Raw genomic sequence first — 23946 nt, forward strand, 5'->3', positions numbered from 1 at the left:
TGGCGCGCATCTGCATAGGGGGAAAGGATCATGATAATAAAATTCGAGGAAGCAGAGCACGGACGGAAAGGTTTAAGAGTTCGTTTTTCACGCGCACTGTTCGCTCGTGGAACGATAGAAGAAGTAAAAAGGTGGTTCGATGGACTCTCTGCCACCCACTTAAGTGTGAATTGCAGAGCAATCATGTGTATGTAGATGTACATGTAAGTTCTCAAGAAGCATAACATCAGGTGCCTATTCTGGCCCCTCCCCCTACGAAAATAAGAGGAGTACTGGGAAATGTAGAAGATGACTTTGGCTTACACACAACTAGCTCTTTACACTCATGAAGTAATAAGCGCTATCGACAGGGGAAGTCAAATTGATTCCATATTTTCAGATTTCCAGAAGGCTTTCGACACCGTCCCTTACAAGCGTCTTCTAACCAAACCGCGTGCCTACGGAGTATCGCCTCAGTTGTGCGACTGGATTTGTGATTTCCGGTCAGAAAGGTCACATTCCGTAGTAATAGACGGAAAGTCATCGAGTAAAACAGAAATAATATCAGGCGTTCCCCAAGGAGGTGTTATAGGCCCTCTATTGTTCCTGATCTCTATTAACGATATAGGAGACAATCTGAGTTGCCGTCTTAGATTGTTTGCAGATGATTCTGTTATTTATCGTCTTGTAAAGTCATCAGATGATCAAAACGAATTGCAAAATGATTTAGATAAGATATCTTTATGGTGCGAAAAGTGTCAATTGACCCTGGATAAAGAAAAGTGTGAAGTTATTCACATGAGTAGTAAAAGAAATTAGCTAAATTTCGATTACGCGAAAAGTCACTCAAATCTGAAGGCTGTAAATTCAGCTAAATACTTAGGGATTACAATTACAAATAATCTAAACTGGAACGATCACATAGATAATATTGCGGGTAGAGCAAACCAAAGACTGCGATTCATTGGCAGAACACTTAGAGGTGCAACAAGTCTACTAAAGCGACTGCTTACACCACGCTTGTCCGCCCTATTCTGGAGTATTGCTGTGCGGTGTGGGATCCGCATCAGGTGGTACTGACGGAATGAATGAATGTGTGTGAAATCTTATGGGACTTAACTGCTAAGGTCATCAGTCCCTAAGCTTACACACAACTTAACCTAAATTATCCTAAGGACAAACACACACCCATGCCCGAGGGAGGACTCGAACCTCCGCCGGGTCAGCCGCACAGTCCATGACTGCAGCGCCTAAGACCGCTCGGATAATCCCGCGTGGCGGAAATGGAGGATGACATCGAAAAAGTACAAAGAAGGGCAGCTCGTTTTGTATTATCGTGAAATAGGGGAGATAGTGTCACAGACATGATACGTGAATTGGAGTGGCAATCATTAAAACAAAGGCGTTTTTCGTTGCGACAGGATCTTCTCATGAAATTTCAATCACCAGTTTTCTCCTCCGATTGCGACAACATTCTGTTGGCACCCACCTACATAGGGAGAAATGATCATCACGATAAAATAAGAGAAATCAGGGCTCGCATCGAAAAATTTAAGTGCTCGTTTTTCCCGCGCGCCGTTCGAGAGTGGAACGGTAGAGAGACAGCTTGAAGGTGGTTCATTGAACCCTCTACCAGGCACTTTATTGTGACTAGCAGAGTAATCAAGTAGATTTAGACGTAGAAAACCAGGAATTTATTATATACCTTGCCAACGTTGCATGAGGTCGATTGTGAAAAACGACTAGGGCAGTGGACACCAGATGCCAAGATCATCAGAAGCACCCCCGCTGAGACAGGCAAGTGAATCAGCCACTGCCGAGCACTGTCTCGAACTTAATCATAACATGATCTATGGTTCTGGGACTCTAAGAGAGTCAACGGAGATGAAGACTGCAGAGGATCCCATGAATCGTGACGATGGATAGCAGCCCAGCAAAGGCTGCTATCCTACTCTGGAGTTGCCGCAATGATACGGCAGTAGCACCAGAACTCAACGAAACTAAAAACTGAGAATGTGAACATGGGGAGCGAACTTCTGACGAAGCACCAGGTGCACCGTACCTAGAACAGGACTCCAGGTTGTGGCGAGGCGCACCGTGCGGAGGATGCAACGTCTCTGGACGTCTGTTGTCGGAACAGACCGCAGACGGAGAGTCTGGGACCGGCCGAGGGGAGCGCAGTAGCTATAAATATTGGGACCGTTCCACTCCACTAGCAATGTCACGTAGCTCCTGATGAAGATAACAAGAACCATTGTCGAAATATTTTGCGCGAACGACATTCGTATCAGCCAAGATACCTGACACCTCAAGAAGTAAACAGATCGCCGGGGAAGCCTGCTGTAGTATTTCTTGTTCAAGTAGTCCAATTACGAGGGCCGTTCGATAAGTAATGCAACACATTCTTTCTCTGTAAGCGGTTTCATTTTATCCAGGATTCTGATACGACATATTACACTACTAACCATTAAAATTGCTACACCACGAAGATGACGTGCTGCAGACGCGAAATCTAACCGACAGGAAGAATATGCTGTGATATGCAAATGATTAGCTTTTCAGAGCATCCACACAAGTTCGGCGCCGGTGCCGACACCTACAACGTGCTGACAGAGGATAGTTTCCAACCGATTTCTCGTTGCCTGGTGAAACATTGCTGTGATGTCTCGTGTAAGGAGGAGAAATGCGTACCAACACGTTTCCGACTTTGATAAAGGTCGGATTGTAGCGTATCGCCATTGCGGTTATATCGTATCCCGACATTGCTGCTCACGTTGGTCGACATCCAATGACTGTTAGCAGAATATGGAATCGGTGGGTTCAGGAGGGTTATACGGCCTCGCGTCACTAGCAGTCGAGATGCCACGCATCTTATCCGCATGGCTGTAACGGATCGTGCAGCCACATCTCGATCCCTGAGTCAACAGATGGGGACGTTTGCAATACAACAGCCATCTGCACGAACAGTTCGGCGACGTTTGCACCAGCATGGACTATCAGCTAGGAGACCGTGGCTGCGATTACCCTTGACGCTGCATGACAGACAGGAGCGCCTGCGATGGTGTACTCAACGACGAACCTGGGTGCACGAATGGCAAAACGTCATTTTTTCGGATCAATCTAGGTTCTGTTTACAGCATCATGATGGTCGCATCCGTGTTTGGCGACATCGCGGTGAACGCACATTGGAAGCGTGTATTCGTCATCGCCATACTGGCGTATCACCCGGCGTGATGGTATGGGGTGCCATTGGTTACACGTCTCGGTCACCTCTTGTTCGCATTGACGGCACTCTGAACAGTGGACGTTACATTTCAGATGTGTTACGACCCGTCGCTCTATCCTTCGTCCGATCCCTGCGAAACCCTACATTTTAGCAGGATAATGCACGACCGCGTGTTGCAGGTTCTGTACCTGCCTTTCTGGATACAGAAAATGTTCGACTGCTGCCCTGGTCAGCACATTCTCCAGATCTCTCACCAATTGAAAACGTCTGGTCAATGGTGGCCGAGCAACTGGCTCGTCACAATACGCCAGTCACTACTCTTGATGAACTGTGGTATCGTGTTGAAGCTACATGGGCAGCTGTACCTGTACACGCCATCCAAGTTCTGTTTGACTCAATGTCCAGGCGTATCAAGGCCGTTATTACGGCCAGAGGTGGTTGTTCTGGGTACTGATTTCTCAGGATCTATGCACCCAAACTGCGTGAAAATGTAATCACATGTCTGGTCTAGTATAATATATTTGTCCAATGAATACCCGTTTATCATCATCATTTCTTCATGGTTAGCAATTTTAATGGCTAGTAGTGTATTCCCCATTCTTTTGGCTACATAATCCTGTTTTTCAACATCGTTCAATGCGACGGCCTTATCCATGTTACTGGGAGGAGCTGTATGCGCGCATGGTACCACTCTACTGGTCTACGTCTGACCAGCGTCTTGCTGCAGGAATAACTTCCACCAACGTACTGCTTCCCACGGAGCGAAACCTTCAATGGGCCAAACAGTTGGAAGTCGGGAGATGCTGGACACGGGCTGTAGTGTGGACGAGGAAGACATTCCGATGAAATTGTGTGAGCTCCTCTCGGGTGCCCTGACTTATGTGAGGCTTGCGTTGACATGGAGAAGAAGTTCGTTCGCGTTTTTGTGGCGACGATTAGCCTGCAGTCGTTTTTACCTTTCCCTGACGGTATCACAATACACTTCAGAGTTTATCGTTTCATTATGAGGGAGGTCAAAAAACAGGATAACCAATTTAGAGCCCAGGAAGACAGTCGCCATGATTATACCCGCTGAGGGTGCTTCTCTGAACTTTTTCTTCAGAGTAGATGTGCTGTATTAGGAAGTAGGGAGCAGTGGGGAAAAAACAGTTCGACAGTGTACGGGGGACATCGTTTGGTTCACCGATGGGTCGAAAACAGACCAAGGCGTTGGGGCAGGGCTGTACGGGGTTCAGCCAAGACTGGAGAGCATTATCTCTCTAGGAAAACTGGCCTATGTATTCCAAGCTGAAATTACTGCAATCAGGGCATGTGTGGAGGAGAATATGCATAGGTGCTACAATTGCCGTAGAATCTACATCTATTTAGAGAGCCAGGCAGCCCTGAAATCATTGGCAGCTCCTGCAACAAGATCTACGATTGTTGCAGATTGCCACAAGGCTCTGGTGGAGCTAGGGGGAAGCAATAGGGTAAACCTGGTGTGGGTCTCTGGCTACTCAGGGGTCTGTGGCAGTGAGCAAGCCGATAGATTGGCTAGGATGGGGGCAACAACTCCATTTATTGGACCGGAACCTGTCCTGGCAATAACCAAGGCTATGATCAAATTAGAACTACGGGACTGGCTTAGGAAACAGCACATAGGATATTGGACCAAGGTCCATAAACAAAAACATGGTAAGGTAATAATGCCCAAGCCATGTTTTAGAAGAAGCTCTGTAATCCTGGGATTGAACAGGAAAGAGATGACTGGACTGATGACCGACCACAGGAATTTCAAAAAACACCAACACACAATGGGTATAACGGAAGAGGACCCTAAATGTAGGATCTGTGGTGAGGGTGAAGAAACTGCATTACACCTAATCTTCGAGTGCACGTCATTGGAGAGTAAAAGATATAGAATCCTCGGGACAGCTAGATCTGAAGAAATTGTGTTTAACAAAAAACTGATAGAGAGACTCCTTGCACTATTTAAGGGCACTGGTTGGCTTTACTAGATATCCAGGGAGCGATACCGCACAATAAACCTAGTTTCGGTGCGGGCAGTGGCGGGTCAGACCTAAGGTGTTTTAGCTTCCCTGTTAAAATCAATCAATCAATAAATCAAAACAATCAGATGTGCTGTGGCGACACTCCATGAACTGCAGTTTTCTATCCGGTTCCAGGTGATGAACTCATGTTTAACCGCTTGTGACGATGTTCGACGAAAAATTGTCACGATCAGCTATGTAACGCGCAAGCAACTGTGACAGGTGGTTCTTCGTTGCTCTAGTCTTGTGTTATGCTGCGAGGAACCCAGGGCGAATACACCTTTGAGTACCCCAACTGGTAGACGCGTGTGTCAGCACTGCCAACAGAAACGTCCAGTTTAGCAGCGGGATGTTTTATTGTGATTCGTCCATTAGCTCGAATGAGAGTGTCCGCACGTTCCAACACTGCAGGAGTTACAACTGTGTGCGGCCGGCAGCCACGTGGGAGGTAGGACAGGTTTGCGCGACCTCATTGCAGATTATGTCAGATGCCTCGCCCAGCAACTCACCGTGCTTCTGCTCACTGCCAGGTCTTCGTAGACAATCTACAAGCGCCTATGAGTAGCTGTATTTTTCCGCAAAAAGAAACTCAATGACAGCTACCTTCTTGGAAAGCACGCCCGTTACAGACGCCATTTTGGAGTCTACGTACAGCGCCGCTAACAATAGGAACTTCATGAAACTTTAACGACTGAAGAGTGAGTATTCTACGATGTCTCACTAGAAATTCTGCATTTTTACAACCGAAATTGGCCGAGAAATAAAAATTTATTGCATTGCCCGTTTTTACTAAACGTCCTTCGTAGATTGAGACTAAACCAAAAAATTTAAATTCGAAATACGTTTGTAATAACTGGAACAATAGTTCTTACTGGAGAACGTAGCGTCTCGTAACAAAATTTTCGGAATTGGTTCTCATGTTTGCTGAAACGTTTTTGCTTGTACATTGGACCGCCAAAGACTCGGGTATAGGCATGCGTATTCAAATACAGAGATACGTAAACAGGCAGAATACGGCGCTGCGGTCGGCAACGCCTTTATAAGACGACAAGTGTCTGGCGGCGTTGTTAGGTCAGTTACTGAGTTTCAACGTGGAGTTACAGTCGGCGCACGATCGATGGGACACAGCATCTCCGAGGTAGCGACGAAGTGGGGATTTTTCCGTACGTCCATTTCACGAGCGTACCGTAAATATCAGGAATCCGGTAAAACATCAAATCTCCGACATCGCTAAGGCGGGAAAAATATCCTGCAAGAACGGGACAAACGACAACTGAAGAGAATCGCTCAACGTGACAGAAGTGCAATCCTTCCGCAAACTTCTGCAGATAATGCTGGGCCATCAACAAGTATCAGTATACGAACCATTCAACGAAACATCACCGATATGGGCTTTCCGAGCCGAAGGCCCACTCGTGTACCCTTGATGACTTCACAGCACGAAGTTTCACGCCTCGCCTGGGCCCATCAACACCGACATTGGACTGTTGATGACTGGAAACATGTTGCCTGGTCGGACTAGTCTCCTTTCAAATTGTATCGAGCGGGTGGACGTGCACGGGTATGGAGACAACCTCATGAATCCATGGATCCTGCATGGCAGCAGATGACTATTCAAGCTGATGAAGGTTCTGTAATGGTATGGAGCGTGCAATTGGAGTGATATGGGACCCCTGATACGTCTAGATACGACTCTGGCAGTAACACGTACGTAAGCATCCTCTCTGATCACTTGCATCCATTCATGTCCATTATGCACTCCGACCGACTTGGGCAATTCCAGCAGGACAATGCGACACTCCACACGTCCAGGAACACTATTCTGAGTTTAAACATCTCCGCTGGCTACCAAACTCCTTAAACATGAACATTATTGAACATATCTGGGATGCCTTGCAACGTGCTGCTCAGAAGAGATCTCCACGCACTCGTCCTCTTACGGATTTATGGACAGCCCTGAAAGATTCATGGTGTCCGTTCCCTCCAGGACTACTTCAGACATTACTCGAGTCCATGCCACGCCGTGTTGCGGCATTTCGCTCGCTCGCGGGGATCCTACAGAGCATTAGGCAGGTGTACCTTTACCCTTTGGCTCTTAAGTGTACTATCACAGTTCTAGAAAGTGGAAGATCGAACGTTTGTTTCATTTTAGGAAAACCGTGAGTATATATCGTTACAGAGATTAATGCCGCTAAAGATTTTATAAGTTTAATGACTGCTGATATCACTGGCGATTTGCCTCTGCATTACAGACAGATCTTTCTCCACAGTTGTATCGTTAAGAAACTGCCATCGAGAAGCAAATGTATCCCTTAAAATTTAATGAAGTCACAGAAGTACTTCGCCAGCGTATTAACGGCCTACAACTGATCTGCTCACAGCCATTTAGTAGCCCAGAGATTCCGACTCGGTTCTCTAGTAGGGCCGAACACGAACCGAAGCTCCGTTAATTCTTCCTTTCTGTGTGTCCCGTCGTTTCCATTAAGACCCAATTCAGGCTGGAAAGATTCCCTTCGGAGAACTGCTAATGGCAGCCATATATATTCGAATGAGGCCCTTTAGAGCCCCGCCTGTCACATAAATTGTCCCCTAATCGGAAATAACCGGCGCGAGATCTCCTTACCCAACTTTCGCTCTGGAGTGACCCGGTTGCGACCCGTACATCTCTCCCTGTGCGTCATTTTTGTCCCGATTATTTATCCCTTTTGCCTCCACCTCACACTCCTACATTTCTTTCTATAGCCAACAATGAAGAATAATGGTCTCGGAGAGCTCCGCCGTCCTCGCGGGAAATTCCTGTTCGAGCGCACGACAAATGAAAAAGTGTCCGACAGATGGAAATGTATCATAATATTAGCAGAACTCGAAAACTTGTTATTACGAAGTACATCGTTTTTAAGTTAACTTGAAAGATCTGAGAGATAATTGAAGAATTTCGTAGACAATCTACTTTTCATTTTCCGCTGCATGCAACGTAATAGGGGCGAAGATTGACTGTTCACGTTAACAGATTGCAGAGAATATAGTGATTCCTAAGAAGAGTAAGATATCTTCATATCTGCAGCGCTCCATGACTGATGAGTCCACTTCCAGACGTCAAGTACAATAAATTTAATCTCATCAGAATATACAGTGAAAAGAGAAAAAAAGAACAAAAAACAAAAAATCAGATACAGGCTATAGGGACAGGTTCCTTGCAACAAAACAAGAGTAAACATGTTTCATGTTTATAGATACTTTTATTAATATACAGGGTGTTTCAGAAGTGATGGTCAATATTCACGGATATGACAGAGATGATCATTCGAAACAGAAAAAGAGAAAAAAATTCATGTAAAAATGGTCTCTAAAAAGCGTACCTTAAGAACTATGAGAACTTGTTCATCTTCGATACAATGAAATGCTTCTCCTTTACTTGTGGTGTGCGTACTGTAAGACCTTCAGTACACACACCATTAGATTATTTGACTTGTCGCTCTAGCGAAGTAGGCGAGTGTCAGCAATATGTCTCGTTGTCTTATCGTGGCGTGTTTATCTTCTGTTGTTAGGTCAGACGATAGAAATGCCACTTGCACGCTTAGAGTAGCAGATTGACGGTGATCAACTATAAACAGAACTTGATTAATTTTCACACAAATTTATTAAAATAATAAAAATCATAGACATTACGTAACTTGATTCTGGATGCTGTTTACAACTGACAATCTGAAGTTCCTTTGGTCTTGGTACGTTAATCTTATTTTCACATATCTCTGATACTTGACAAAGTGTCTATACATTTCTCTTCATGGCTATGTACAGGAATACGGTAATCATATTAGGCGCAGACTGAACTTGACTATAGACTGGTACAGACTAATGCAGACTGGTACAGACTGGTGCAGACAAATGACGACTGACTAATCGGAGGTCTGTACACTTGTTATAATACCTCGAGCATTCAGGTATCACTGCGTGAGTGTGATCCGCGAGGAGAAAAGGTTCTATGTTAGCAGCAATCTCATTGGCTGTGTTACATATTAATAGGCGGATTGGCGGTAGCAGAATTTGGTCCATCTCTATGGCAGCGCCATCTCCTAGTGCGGAGACGGACGAGCGCTGCGCCTGCGCTGTGGTGCTCAGCGGGGCGCGCTCTTTTGGGAAAGTTGTGTACGCGCTGACTACGCGGAACTATGTACACAACACTACTTTAGGCTCTTTGCTTTCCATATTTTAGGAGGAGGTTGTACGGACCAAAACAAGAAAAAATGTCTAGTAAAGTCGGCTCTTAAATGCATACTTTAAGAGGTATGAGCACTTGTTCAGTAGAAGAGATGTGTTTCACCGTAGCAAAGATGAACAAGTGCTTATAGCTCTTAAAATATGCATTTTAGCCCTCCTGTTGACTGAGCCTCTATTTTGGTTTGGTACATAGCACCTTCTTCTAGAATGTAGAAAGCAAAGTATCTGCAGCAGAATAGATTTATTTCATAGCATCGAAGATGAACACTGGACTTAGGTCTTAAGGTATGCAGTTTATAGCCTAGGTGCACTACATATTCTTTTCTTGTTTTGGTGCCGGCCGGAGTGGCCGACCGGTTCTAGGCGCTACAGTCTGGAGCTGCGCGACCGCTACGGTCGCAGGTTCGGATCCTGCCTCGGGCACGGATGTGTGTGATGTCCTTTGGTTGGTTAGGTTTAAGTAGTTCTAAGTTCTAGGGGACTGATGACCTCAGAAGTTAAGTCCTATAGTGCTCAGAGCCATTTGAACCTTGTGTTTTGGTGGAAGAAGCCCATTATAAAAGATTGTCGGTGTTGTTTTTGGGAGACCCTGTATGTATCTCGTTTCTTGGCTGTCTCTTTCCTTCTTGATGGACATTATACTGCTATACTCAATGCTGCTTTGGCATCCATTATCCTTGAAGTCTGACGGTCACTACCCGTTGTATCTCCGTTGAGCGCTCAGCCGCTCAAAAATGGTTCAAATGGCTCTTAATACTATGGGACTTAACATCTGAGGTCATCAGTCCCCTAAACTTAGAACTATTTAAACCTAACTAACCTAAGGACATCACACACAACCATACCCGAGGCAGGATTCGAACCTGCGACCGTAGCAGCTGCGTGGTTCCGGACTATAGCGCCTAGAACCGCTCGGTCACAGCGGCCGGCCGCACAGCCCCTCAATGTGAGTTTTGTAGAGCCAACACTGCCTAGGGCAGAACATTATTCATTTGTCTTTTGATGTTGTACAGATATGTAGCATACGGGCCGTGACCGTTCAGATAATGTATCAGTTCACTCAACGGATTAAGAAATCTCATTTTATTTTTTCCCTGATGTTGTGAAAAAATTCGTATGTCTTCGGCCTGTGTCTGAAGTGTCACAGTCAGTTTACTACAAGTGCAGTATGTACGAAGGTCATTCAATAATTAAAGAGACAAATTGGTCTGGGGAAAAAACCGTTAGTAGGACAAGTTTGGTACATTTATGGCTTTAAGTTGGCACCACTGTCATGAGCCCTGGTCAGCTGTTTTTTTTTTTTTGGTTCAAATGGCTCCGAGCACTATGGGACTCAACATCTGAGGTCATCAGTCCCCTAACTTAGATCTATTTAAACCTAACTAACCTAAAGACATCATACACATCCATGCCCAAGGCAGGATCCGAACCTGTGACCGTAGCAACAGCGCGGTTCCGGACTGAAAGGCCTAGAGCCGCTCGGCCACAGCGGCCGGCATCTGATGTATAAACATTGTTTTTTTATAACCTCAAAAATACATTTCAAGAGGGCGAGTCCGTTTGAAACGTCCACATTAGTTGAACAACGTTTTGCTATTCGTTTTTTGCTTGCTGAGGGCGAGACCAGTGAATATATACTGTAGAATGTCTAAAGTTTATGGTGAAGGTTGTATGAATCGGGAAAATTTTTACAAGCGGGTAGAGCAGTTCAAAAATGGTCGCGACTCAGTGACTGACGAACACCGTTTTGGCCGACCAGTTGCAGTTTCAACTCCCTCGCTTGAAAGTCGAATTGTTGACATTATTCGTGCCGATCGCCGCGTGACTGTGGAAATGATAGTTGATAAAGGTGAAGTTAGTTCTGGTACAGTTCATAACATTATATGTAACAAGCTGCAGTACCGCAAAACATGTGCAAGATGGGTCCCAAAGGAGTTGACGTGACTACACAAGGGAACGAGGTTGAGAGTGTGCACAGAGCTAAAGGAACGTTATGAAAGAGGAGGTGAGCACTTCCTCAACAAAATTTTAACTTGTGATGAAACTTGGGTTCACTATTATGAGCCAGAATCAAAAAGACAAAGCATGGAGTGAAAGCACACCAACTCACCTGTCAAGAAAAAATTCAGAACCTAAGCATCAGCAGGAAAAGTCATGTTGACGGTGTTTTGGGATGCCGTAAGACAAGTTTTTTTCGTGATTATCTCGAAGAGCAGCGTACAATGAACAGCCAATACTACTCGGATTTGCTTTTAAACAAGGTGAAGCCAGCGATGAGAGAGAGACGTCGTGGATTTCAGAGGAGAGGTGTGATTCTCCAGCATGACAACGCACGTCCTCATATTGGTCAACTAACCAGTGAAACCATCGACATAATGGGCTAGGAAGTACTGCCACGTCCCTCTTACAGTCCTGATGTAGCACCTAGTGATTTCCATTAGTTTGGTGCATTACGTGGGAAAAGGTTCCAGGACAACGAGGAAGTGAAAAAGTTTATGAGAAATTGGTTCAAACATCGAGATAAAGTGTTCTTTGCAGCCGGAATAAAAAGCTTGTATCCCGATGGAACAAAAGCATAAATGTTCAAGGGGATTATGTTGAAAAGTAGAAAAAGTATTCTTTTGTAAAAATAAACGCTTTTCTTTCCAGACCAATTTTTCTCTTTAATTATTGAATGACGCTCGTATATTCCAGATAAGTGAGTAAAGAAATGAGACTTATAACACAGCGGGCCATCTGGCAACGGTGTGTTGTTGTACCTGTGTAGACCAGGGAGTTCAACCCTTCCAGATGCTCAGTCTGAGTTTCAGAATCCGTACAGCCATCACGTGATTTCTGAGAGCGCCATCAGTAAAGTTGTGTTTGTGTTGTGTGTAACGAAAATGGAACAGCGGAATTTAGAGCAATGTTATGCAATCAAATTTTGTGTTAAACTTGGGGTATCCACAAATGTGACCTTTGAAAATTTGAAACAGGCCTATGGGGAACATTGCTTTTCAAGAACGCAAGGCTTTTGACGACACAAATCATTTTTGGACGTCCGAGACCACACTGAAGATGAACCTCGTTCAGGGAAACCCTCTACTTAAAAATTCGAGGAAAGCGTCGAACGTGTGCGTGCCCTTGTGAGATCAAACTGACGATTGGCAGTAAACACTTCCACGTACATCAAATTTTGACCGAAGATTTGCACATGCGAAAGGTTTGTGCAAAATGGTGCCGAAGAACCTTACAACTGAGCAGAAGGACAATCGAGGAAACGTGTGGGTTGATATTGTAGAGAGGTTTTTAAGAAATGCATAATACTGTGCTGTGTGTAATAATGTTATTTTATTTTGTTTCTGTACCATCATCAACGGCAGGAAAATTGTCACAGATGTAGCAATACTCATGTATGCTTTAAAATAAGTTATCACAGGAAACCATAATTGCCAAGATAGTATAAGATCGGAAACTGTAACAAGACAAAAATAATTTTAACCTGTTACAATTTTCGATTTTACATTACCTTGGCAATTATGGTTTCCTGTGATAACTTATTTTAAAGCAGATACATCTGTGATAGTTTTCCTGCCGTTGATGATGGTTCAGAACCGAACCGGTAGCAAAATAAAATAATAATTTTACCGACAGCACAGTGTTGCGCATTTTTAAAAATTTGTACATGCTGTTGACCACCGACTAAGCAAGGTGTTCTTCTTGACAAGATTTCCGATGACCACGAATGGCTCGGTCGTGTGATCACAGGTGATGAATCCTGTATTTTTGAGTACGATCCTTAGACAAAGCGGCAACGTGAGAAGTGGCATACTGAGACGTCTCCTCGACCGGAAAAAGTTCGAATGAGTAAATCGAAAATCAAATCAATGTTGATTTGCTTTTTCCACAGTACGGGGTCCGCGCATACAGTATTTGCTCCACCAAGACAAACTGTCAACCAACTGTTTTACAAGGATACGCTTGAAATGTTCAGGAAAGGGTGAATCTAATGAGATCGGACATTGTGGACAAGTGGATGCTGCATCACGATAACGCCCTAAGTCACGCGGCTACTTACATCACCGAATTTTTTACTTCATGAGGCATTCCTTTTGTTCCACAGTCCGCCCCCCCTTTTTTTTTTTCACCTAATCACCGCCTTCGTAACTCTTTTCCTTTCCGAAAATTGAAAAAAATGTCTTAAAATGACGTCATTTTGGGATTCTGGAGAACGTTCAAAAGAATGTGGCCGACGTGTTAGAGGTCCTACAAGTTGAAGCCTTTCAGCACTGCTACGACTTCACTGGTGTATAGCTGCCTAAGGGAACTACTTTGAAGCGCACAATATTATTGTTTGAAGAAAGTAAACAATTTGGTAGATAAAGAAATTAGTCTCGGTACTTTTCTCACAAGCCTCGTATATACAGGGTGACTTTCTCCATCGTGTAGAAACTCTAGGGACTGATCGATGAGAGGATACGGAACAAAAAAAGGTTTAATGAACTTATGTCCGGAAACGTATGGTTTCCATGCAAGATACCATTTATTCATGTGGCAGAGACTGCGGTCTAATACGCACTGTATCATGCAGGCACAGTTACAGTATGTGCTGAAAATGGTTTCCATATGCCTCAACGCATACGTGTACGCACCGTAGCATGTTCTGTCTCACACGTTCACATTGGCCAGGGTGCACCCGAATGGTGTCAAAGGCAGCATGAATACGCTGCTCCTAGGTCTCCACATATGGAATTAGCTCTGCACACACGATAGCTTTGAGATGGCCCCATAACCAGAAATCTCACGGGTTGAGATCCAATGGACGAGGAGGCCATGAAACTGGACTCCCTCGTCCAGTCCGTTGACCAGGGAAGACATGATTGAGATGCGTCCGGACATTAACGGCGAAGTGGGCTGGAGCATCATCTTATACCAGCCGCATAACCCTTTGAATCATCAATGGGACTTCTTCCAACAGGGGACGCAAAGTCACCTGCAAGAAACGCCAATAGTTCCGGCCTGTTATGTGACGTGGAAAGAAGACTGGTCCAAAAATACAGTCGCCAGTTATCCTGGCCCACACATTCTGGCTGCACCGATGCTGATGATTCGCTGTCATCCTACCATGGGGATTCTCATCCTATCCCACAGATAACTGTTATGAAGGTTGAAGATACCACTTCGCGTAAAGGTGGCCTTATCTGTGAATGGGATGAATGACACATATCTCGGAACTGTGGTTGCCTGGTGAAGAAACCAGTGGCAAAACTGCTCCCGACATTAAAAGTCTGTCGCTAGTAAGCCCTGCACACGCTATAAGTGATAAGGGTGGTAACAATTGTCATGGAGAATGTTCCACACGGCCGTCTGGCTTACCCTGTACTGGCAGGCCAACTGCCTGGTACTGACACAGCGGTCGCATCCCACAGTGTGAATCACATTTTCCTCCAAGTCTGGTGTCCGAACATTTCGGGTACGTCCTTCATGATTTCCTACTTCTTGAAACGACCCTGCCTCAAACAAACGGCGAAACACTGTTGCAAACATTGAATGTTGCGGTTGTTGTAGGCGGGGATAGGTCTCCCGATACAACCTTGCTGCCCGCAGTCCGTCGCCATTTGCCTTTCCATAAGCAAACACCATGCTTGCAAACTCTCGATTTGAATATGGAACCATTGTGTACAACAGTGTATCACATCCACTACAAGGTGAGTCAGCAAGAGAAGTGAATCGAACACAACATTACCAATAACTATGGCAGAAGAGGTTGTGACTTACAAGGAACAGTGCTACATTCTACGAGGAAATCATGCATACTGTAACTATGGCTTCGTGGTACACCGCTAATAGACCGCAGTATCTGTCACATGAATAAGCGGTCTCTAGTATTGAAAGCATCCATTTCAGGACATAAGTTCATTAGGTCTTTTTTTCTGTATCCTCTCATTGATCAATTCCTAGAGTTTATCACGGTGGAAAAAATCGTCCTGTAAGGTGACGCTTGCCATCCCGATCTCTTACTGGAGTTAGGGTCCGCGAGTGAGAGTCAGTGGTGAGTACCAGGCTGGGAATTTGGATAAGACGTGTATTCGGATGGCCGACGGGTAGAGGCGACAGCTCCCGTAAAGCGGATAATCAGTGTTCGAACCCTAGTCAAAAAATGTTAAAATGTGTGTGAAATCTTATGGGACTTAACTGCTAAGGTCATCTGTCCCTAAGCTTACACACTACTTAACCTAAATTATCCTAAGGACAAACACACATGCCCATGCCCGAGGAAGGACTCTAACCTCCACCGGGACTGAACCCTAGTCCTGGATGTGGTGTCACCGCCAGACACCACACTTGCTAGGTGGTAGCCTTTTAAATCGGCCGCGGTCCGCTAGTATACGACGGACCCGCGTGTCGCCACTGTCAGTAATTGCAGACCGAGCGCCGCCACACGGCAGGTCTCGAGAGACTTACTAGCACTCGCCACAGTTGTACAGCCGACTTTGCTAGCGACGCTACACTGACAAATACGCTCTCATTTGCCGAGAAGATAGTTAGCATAGCCTTCAGCTAAGTCATTTGCTACGACCTAGCAAGGCGCCATCACCAAGTATATTGAAATGGAGATTATATCTGTACAAGAGCGATGTACACCAATTGTGGATTAAAGTTAAGTATTCCAGCAGCTACGTACTTTTCTTTATAGCATTCATTACGTATCCTGTTTCAGACCTCACGCCAGCCTGCGTGAGTTTAAACGCGTGCCTTTCGGCCTCCTCAAGAAACACGGTGTTGGCACTTATGTCACTGGACATATGTTCACCTTGTTACCATTGATACATTTCAATGCCCAACTGAGGCTAACGTCATTAAAACCTTTGGAAGATTGCAACTTGCGAGTTTGTAATAATGTTTTCGTATTGTACTCAGTTCCAAGTATCCTTCGTACTACGATCTGACTGCCTTTCCTCAACCAATGAAGAGCTTCCCCTTTCCCGATTTCCAAGTCTAATGGGCTTACTCCTAGAGTTACTAGCAATGCATGATTCGGTACAGTGCAGTAGCCGCCTGTTAATCTTGGTAGCAATTCCTCTCCTGATTAACGGGGCTGGCTTCAGAAGTTGCAGTCTATGAGTCCAACCGCTAGAATGATATCCTACAACTGATCCTAATGTAGAGTGATGGTCCGCTCTCATTGTTTCCAAAAGACGTCGAAATTGCCTATTTGAGATGAATATTTCTGTTCACCGCAGCTGTATATCAAAATGTAGTCCAAAACTGCACAACAAACATCATAATATCATGCAAGAATGGCACATCATCTTCAATTGGAAAATTACAATGAATTCTCCACAGGATTCCATAATGACACCATTACTGCTCTCTCCGTCCACCTTAACGATCTTGTACATTATATACGAAGTCTGTTCACAAAATTTTGGAACATTCGTAATTTCGCGCCAATAGTGTGTTGGAGCGAAATGCGGTTGGCATCACTGCAAACGACTTTGCTTAATGTGTAACTGCCGGAAGTTTCATTGTTGTATGTTTGTTAGTTATCGTTCAGTGCTGTATTGAGCAGAACGTTCTGTCGCACAGTTTGCAAATTCTGCTATGGCAGAGTTAGAGCGGCAACGTGTCTGCATTAAATTTTGAGTAAAACTCAAGAAAACCTTTACAGAGACACGCCAGATGATGCAGAAAGCCTACGGTGATGAGTGCTTAAGCCGTACTCGATGTTAGGAATGGTTCACACGGCTTAAAAATGCGTTGCCCGTGATGAGAGGTTTTGTTGTTGTTGTGGTCTTCAGTTCAGAGACTGGTTTGATGCACTCTCCATGCTACTCTATCCTGTGCAAGCTTCTTCATCTCCCAGTACCTACTGTAGCCTACATCCTTCTGAATCTGCTTAGTGTATTCATCTCTTGGTCTCCCTCTACAATTTTTACCCTCCACGCTGCCCTCCAATACTAAATTGGTGATCCCTTGATGCCTCAGAATATGCCCTACCAACCGATCCCTTCTTCTAGTCAAGTTGTGCCACAAATTTCTCTTCTCTCCAATTCTATTCAATACCTCCTCATTAGTTATGTGATCTACCCATCTAATCTTCAGCATTCTACTGTAGCACCACATATCGTCCACGTTTCACTTCTATACATGGCTACACTCCATACAAATGCTTTCGGAAACGACTTCCTGACACTTAAATCTATACTCGATGTTAACAAATTTCTCTTCTGCAGAAACGCTTTTCTTGCCATTGCCAGTCTACATTTTATATCCTCTCTACATCGACCATCATCAGTTATTTTTCTCCCCAAATAGCAAAACTCGTTTACTACTTTAAGCGTCTCATTTCCTAATCTAATTTTCGCAGCATCACCCGATTTCATTCGACTACATTTCATTATCCTCGTTTTGCTTTTGTTGATGTTCACCTTATATTTTCTTTTCAAGGCACTGTCCATTCCGTTAAACTGCTCTTCCAAGTCCTTTGCTGTCTCTGACAGAATTACAATGTCATCGGCGAACCTCAAGGTTTTTATTTCTTCTCCATCGATTTTAATTCCAGCTCCGAATTTTTCTTTTATTTCCTTTACTGTTTGCTCAATATACAGACTGAATAACATTGGGGTCAGGCTACAATCCTGTCTCACATCTGTCAACACCTGCTTTCTTTGGGATTGAAATTATTATATTCTTCTTGAAGTCTGAGGGTATTTCGCCTTTCTCATACATCTTGCTCACCAGATGGTAGAGTTTTGTTAGGCTTGGCTGTCCCAAGGCTGTCAGTAGTTCTAATGGTATGTTGTCTACTCCCGGGGCCTTGTTTCGAATCAGGTCATTCAGTCCTCTGTCAAACTCTTTAGCAGTATCATATCTCCCAATTCATCTTCATCTACATTCTCTTCCATTTCTATAATATTGTCCTCAAGAAAATCGTCCTTGTATAGACCCTCTATATACGCCTTCCACCTTTTCTGCTTTCCCTTCTTTGTTTAGAACTGGGTTTCCATCTGAGCTCTTGATATTCATGCATGTGGTTCTCTTTTCTCCAAAGGTCTCTTTAATTTTCCTGTACGTAGTATCTATCTTACACCTAGTAATATGTGCCTCTACATCCTTACATTTGTCCTCTAGCCATCCCTGCTTAGCCATTTTGCACTTCCTGTCGATCTCATTTTTGAGACGTTTGCATTCCTTTTTGCCTGATTCATTTACTGCAGTTTTATATTTTCTCCATTCATCAATTAAATTCAATATCTCTTCTGTTACCCAAGGATTTCTACTAGCCCTCGTCTTTTTACCTACTTGATCCTCTGCTACCTTCACTATTTTGTCTCCCAAAGGTACCCATTCTTCTTCTACTGTATTTCTTTTCCCCATTCTTGTCAATCGTTCCCTTATGATCTCCCTGAAGCTCTCTACAACCTCTGGTTCTTTCAGTTTATCCATGTCCCATCTCTTTAAATTCCCACATTTTTGTAGTTTCTTCAGTTTTAATCTACAGTTCATAACTAATAGCTTGTGGTCAGAGTCCACATCTGCCCCTGGAAATGTATACAGTTTAGAACCTGGTTCCTGAATCTCTGTCTTATAATTGTATAATATATCTGATTCCTTCTAGTATCTCCAGGATCTTCCATGTATACAACCTTCTTTCATGATTCTTGAACCAAGTGTTAGCAATGATTAAGTTATACTCTGTGCAAAATTCTGCCAGGCGGCTTCCTCTTTCATTTCTTATCCCCAATCCATATTCACCTACTACGTTTCCTTCTCTCCCTTTTCCTACTGTCGAATTCCAGTCACCTATGACTATTAAATTTTCGTCTCCCTTCACTATCTGAATAATTTATTTTCTCACATCAAACATTTCATCACTCTGTTCGTCATCTGCGGAGCTAGTTGGCATATAAACTTGTACTACTGTGGTAGGTGTGGGCTTCGTATCTTTCTTGCGTTCACTACTCTGTTTGTAGTAGCGAACCCGCATTCCTATTTTCCTATTCATTATCAAACCTACTCCTACATTACCCCTATTTGATTTTCTATTTATAACCCTTTTCACGTGACCAGAGGTTTTGTTCCTCCTGCAACCGAACTTCACTAATTCCCACTATATGTAACTTTAACCTGTCCACTTTCCTTTTTAATTTTTCTAACCTACCTGCCCGATTAAGGGATCTGACATTCCACGCTCCAATCCGTAAAACGCAAGTTTTCTTTCTCCTGATTACGACTTCCTCCTGAGTAGTCCCTGCCCGGAGTTTCGAATTTTACCTCCGGAATATTTTACCCAAGAGAACACCATCATCATTTAACCATACAGTAAAGCTGCATGCCCTCAGGAAAAATTACGACTGTAGTTTCCCCTTGCTTTCAGCCGTTCGCAGTACCAGCACAGCAAGGTCGTTTTGCTTAGTGTTGCAAGGCCAGATCAGCCAATCATCCAGACTGTTGCCCCTGCAACTACTGAAAAGGCTGCTGCCCCCCTGAGGCACGCAAGCCTCCCCACCAACGGCAAGGTCCGTGGTTCATGGGGGGGGGGGGGGTGATGAGTGGTAATGACTGAAATATGGTATTCTCGGCACTCTTGACACACTGGATCTCGGAATATTGAACTCCCTAACGATTTCCGAAATGGAATGCCCCACACGTCTAACTCCAACTACCACTCTGCGATCAAAGTGGCCATAATCACCTTTTCACATGAACCAGCTGAGTACGAATGACAGCTCCGCCAATGCACTGCCCTTTTATACCTCGTATACCCGATACTACTTACATATCTATACGTGCGTATCGCTGTCCCAGCCTTTTGTCACCTGAGTGTATGCGCAGCACGCAGCGAACACACAGCAGCGGGCCAGAGGCGTGCGCCTCTTTGTCACTTCACGTGTCGCGCTGGTTGGGTCTCCAGAGTGGGATAAAGCTGACGTCATCGCGACTGGGATAAAGCATGACGTCATCGCGACAGAAGGCCAGAGTCGCCTGCACTCTACATGCTTACAACGTATACGCCCCTCTGGTGGATGACCTACGCTGCGACCTTGGACTCTGTTTGGCGTTTCACTCTGGCTAGATTCTAACAGCAACACAATCGACTTGAGCGTTTGCATTATTTCACAGCGTTCATTATTGGCAGCCAGGCAGAAGTTCGTGTCGTGCACCAAACTTAGGGTCAATTTGAAGAATGCGATACAACCCGTCGGCGTTGATCAACGACTTCATAGTGTACTCATTAATTCAAATCATTTCTTCGTTCCAATTCATTAGGTGCTTATTTTCATTCTCAGTCAGTTTGAGATATTTTGGAGGAATTGCTTTTCATTGTGGACAATCGTTACAATTTGATTTTAGTTTGTAAGTCTGGATTTATCTATTCCTATTTATATGGAAGACTTGAAGCAGGTTTCTTTAACTTCAGTACGGAATACAGATTTTATAGTTGTCGCTTTTTTCGTCTTCGCTAACACTAGTTTTACTACGATATTTTTCAGTCGATACTAAAACTATAGTAGGCGAAAAGACCGACATTAGAAAAAATTGTATCCCATGCTTCAGTTGACCTATATACATCAATTGAAGAATAGGATACTAGTGCTGGCAAAGGCGAAAAATTCGACATTCGTTTGATGTGTATCCCGTACTGCAGTTAACCTATACATGTTACTTCTGTCCCTTTTCTTTCTTTCTTTTTTGTGCAAGTATCCCATTCTTCAGTTGAGCTACATGCGTCAACTGAAGAATAGGATACTAGGACTCAAAGGAGCGATACACTTAACATTATGTTCAAAATAAACACATAAAAAGAAAGGTTTGCATCGCCTCAGTTCCGAGAGTTCCTGAAGCTGTACAGAAAACTGGAACAGCCGGCCGGAGTGGCCGTGCGGTTCTAGGCGCTACAGTCTGGAACCAAGCGACCGCTACGGTCGCAGGTTCGAATCCTGCCTCGGGCATGGATGTGTGTGATGTCCTTAGGTTAGTTAGGTTTAATTAGTTCTAAGTTCTTGGCGATTGATGACCTCAGAAGTTAAGTCGCATAGTGCTCAGAGCCACTTGAACCAAAACTGGAACACAGATCAACATAAACATCATTTCAGCCCTTTTTAGTGCTCATGAAAACCACACATTGCATGTTGTACCACCATACAGCGAGACCTTCAGACGTGGTGGTTCAGATTGCTCCACACACCGGTACCTCTAATACCCAGTAGCACGTCTTCTTGCGTTGATGCACGACTGTATTCGTCGTGGCATACTATCCACAAGTTCATCAAGGCACTGTTTGACCAGATTGTCCCACTCCTTAACGGTGATTCGGTGTAGATCCCTCAGAGTGGTTACGTCGTCCAGAAACAGCCCTGTTCAACCTATCCTAGGCATGTCCGATAGGGTTCATGTCTGGAGAACATGCTGACCACACTAGGCGAGCGATGTCGTTATCCTGAAGGAAGTCATTCACAAGACGTACACGATGGAGGCGCGAATTGTCGTCCATGCAGACGAATGCCTCGCCAATATGCTGCCGATATGGTTGCACTATCGGTCGGAGGATGGCATTCACGTATCGTACAACCCTTACGGCGTCTTCCATGACAACCAGCGGCGTACGTCGGCTCCACATAATGCAATCCCAAAACAGCAGGGAACCTCCACCTTGCTACACTCGCTGGACAGTGTATCTATGGCGTTCAGCCTGACCGGGTTGCCTCCAAACATGTCTCCGACGACTGTGTGTTTGGAGGCATACGCGACACTCATCGGTGAAGAGAATGTGATGCCAATCCTGAACGGTCCATTCGGCATGTTGTTGGGCCCATCTGTATCGCTCTGCACGGTGTCTTGATTGCAAAGCTGTACTTCGCCATGGACGTCGGGAGTGAAGTTGTGCATCATGCAGCCTATTGCGCACAGTTTGAGTCTTAACACGACGTCCTGTGGCTGCACTAAATGCGTTATTCAGCATGGAGGCGTTGGTGTCAGGGTTCCTCCGAGCCATAATCCGTAGGTAACGGTCATTCACTGCAGTAGTAGCCCTTGGGCGGCCTGAGCGTGGCATGTCATGGACAGTTCCTGTCTCTCTGTATCTTCTCCATGTCCGAACAACAACGCTTTGGTTCACTCCGACATGGCTGGGCACTTCCCTTGTTGAGAGCCTTTCCTGGCACAAAGTAACAATGATCGAACCTCGGTATTGACTGTCTAGGCAAGGTTGAACTACAGACAACACGAGCCGTGTACCTTCCTCCTGGCGGAATGACTGGAACTGATCGGCTGTTGGATCCCTCCGTCTAATAGGCGCTTCTCGTGCATCGTTGTTTACAACTTTGGGCGGGTTTAGTGACATCTCTGAACAGTCAAAGGGTCTGTGTCTGTGATACAGTACAACAAAGGTCTATTTTCAGGAGTTCTGGGAAAACTGGGGTGATGCAAAACTTTTTATGATGTGTGTACGAACATATTTCCACCATCCTTTGTTACTCAACATTGGTTTTTGCTGTTAAATCTGTGCATTAAATCATCTCTGGTAACATCTGGCGTCAATAGGCAAAGCCGACGGATTGTATACTGTTCTTCAGTATACTCGCTTTAAACGCGCCAGTAGATCCTACGACGTCATGTTCGAACTCGCCATCATCGTATGCTCGGAGAATCGATTCGGTAGTCTCCACTCCGTCCATTTAAAGGAAAACTCGTCACCTCAGTCTGCTGTCGGGTTTCCAAGGACTCGCAGCATTCACACTACATACGTAACTGCTGGGCACGACAATTACTCTTTTCCATTTTACTGGTTTACTGACCGATCGCTTAGCAGTCAGTATGGTTATATATACAGGGTGTTTCAAAAATGACCGGTATATTTGAAACGGCAATAAAAACTAAACGAGCAGCGATAGAAATACACCGTTTGTTGCAATATGCTTGGGACAACAGTACATTTTCAGGCAGACAAACTTTCGAAATTACAGTAGTTACAATTTTCAACAACAGATGGCGCTGCGGTCTGGGAAACTCTATAGTACGATATTTTCCACATATCCACCATGCGTAGCAATAATATGGCGTAGTCTCTGAATGAAATTACCCGAAACCTTTGACAACGTGTCTGGCGGAATGGCTTCACATGCAGTACCTAGCGACTGGAAGAAAGCGCAGGTCGTTCCCATTTTCAAGAAGGGTCATAAATCAGATGCGAATAATTATAGGCCTATTTCGCTTACGTCAATCTGTTGTAGAATAATGGAACATGTTTTGTGTTCTCGTATTATGACGTTCTTAGATAATACAAATCTCCTTCATCATAACCAACATGGATTCCGCAAACAGAGATCATGTGAAACTCAGCTCGCCCTATTTGCCCAAGAAATTCACAGTGCCGTAGACACTAGCGAGCAGATTGATGCCGTATTCCTGGACTTCAGGAAGGCATTTGATACGGTTCCGCACTTACGTTTAGTGAAAAAAATACGAGCTTACGGAATATCGGACCAGGTTTGTGATTGGATTCAG

At 44.6% G+C, this 23946-nt stretch overlaps 1 protein-coding gene across 1 annotated transcript in view; it reads right to left on the reverse strand.

Annotated features, from left to right (window-relative positions):
* LOC126425212 (uncharacterized) overlaps window positions 1-23946 on the reverse strand; it is a 194479-nt gene that overhangs the window by 139524 nt on the left and 31009 nt on the right. The gene's annotated exons all lie outside the window — the stretch shown is intronic.

This window comes from Schistocerca serialis, chromosome 10 (genome assembly GCF_023864345.2).
Source record: "Schistocerca serialis cubense isolate TAMUIC-IGC-003099 chromosome 10, iqSchSeri2.2, whole genome shotgun sequence".
In the NCBI taxonomy this organism is placed as follows: domain Eukaryota; kingdom Metazoa; phylum Arthropoda; class Insecta; order Orthoptera; family Acrididae; genus Schistocerca; species Schistocerca serialis.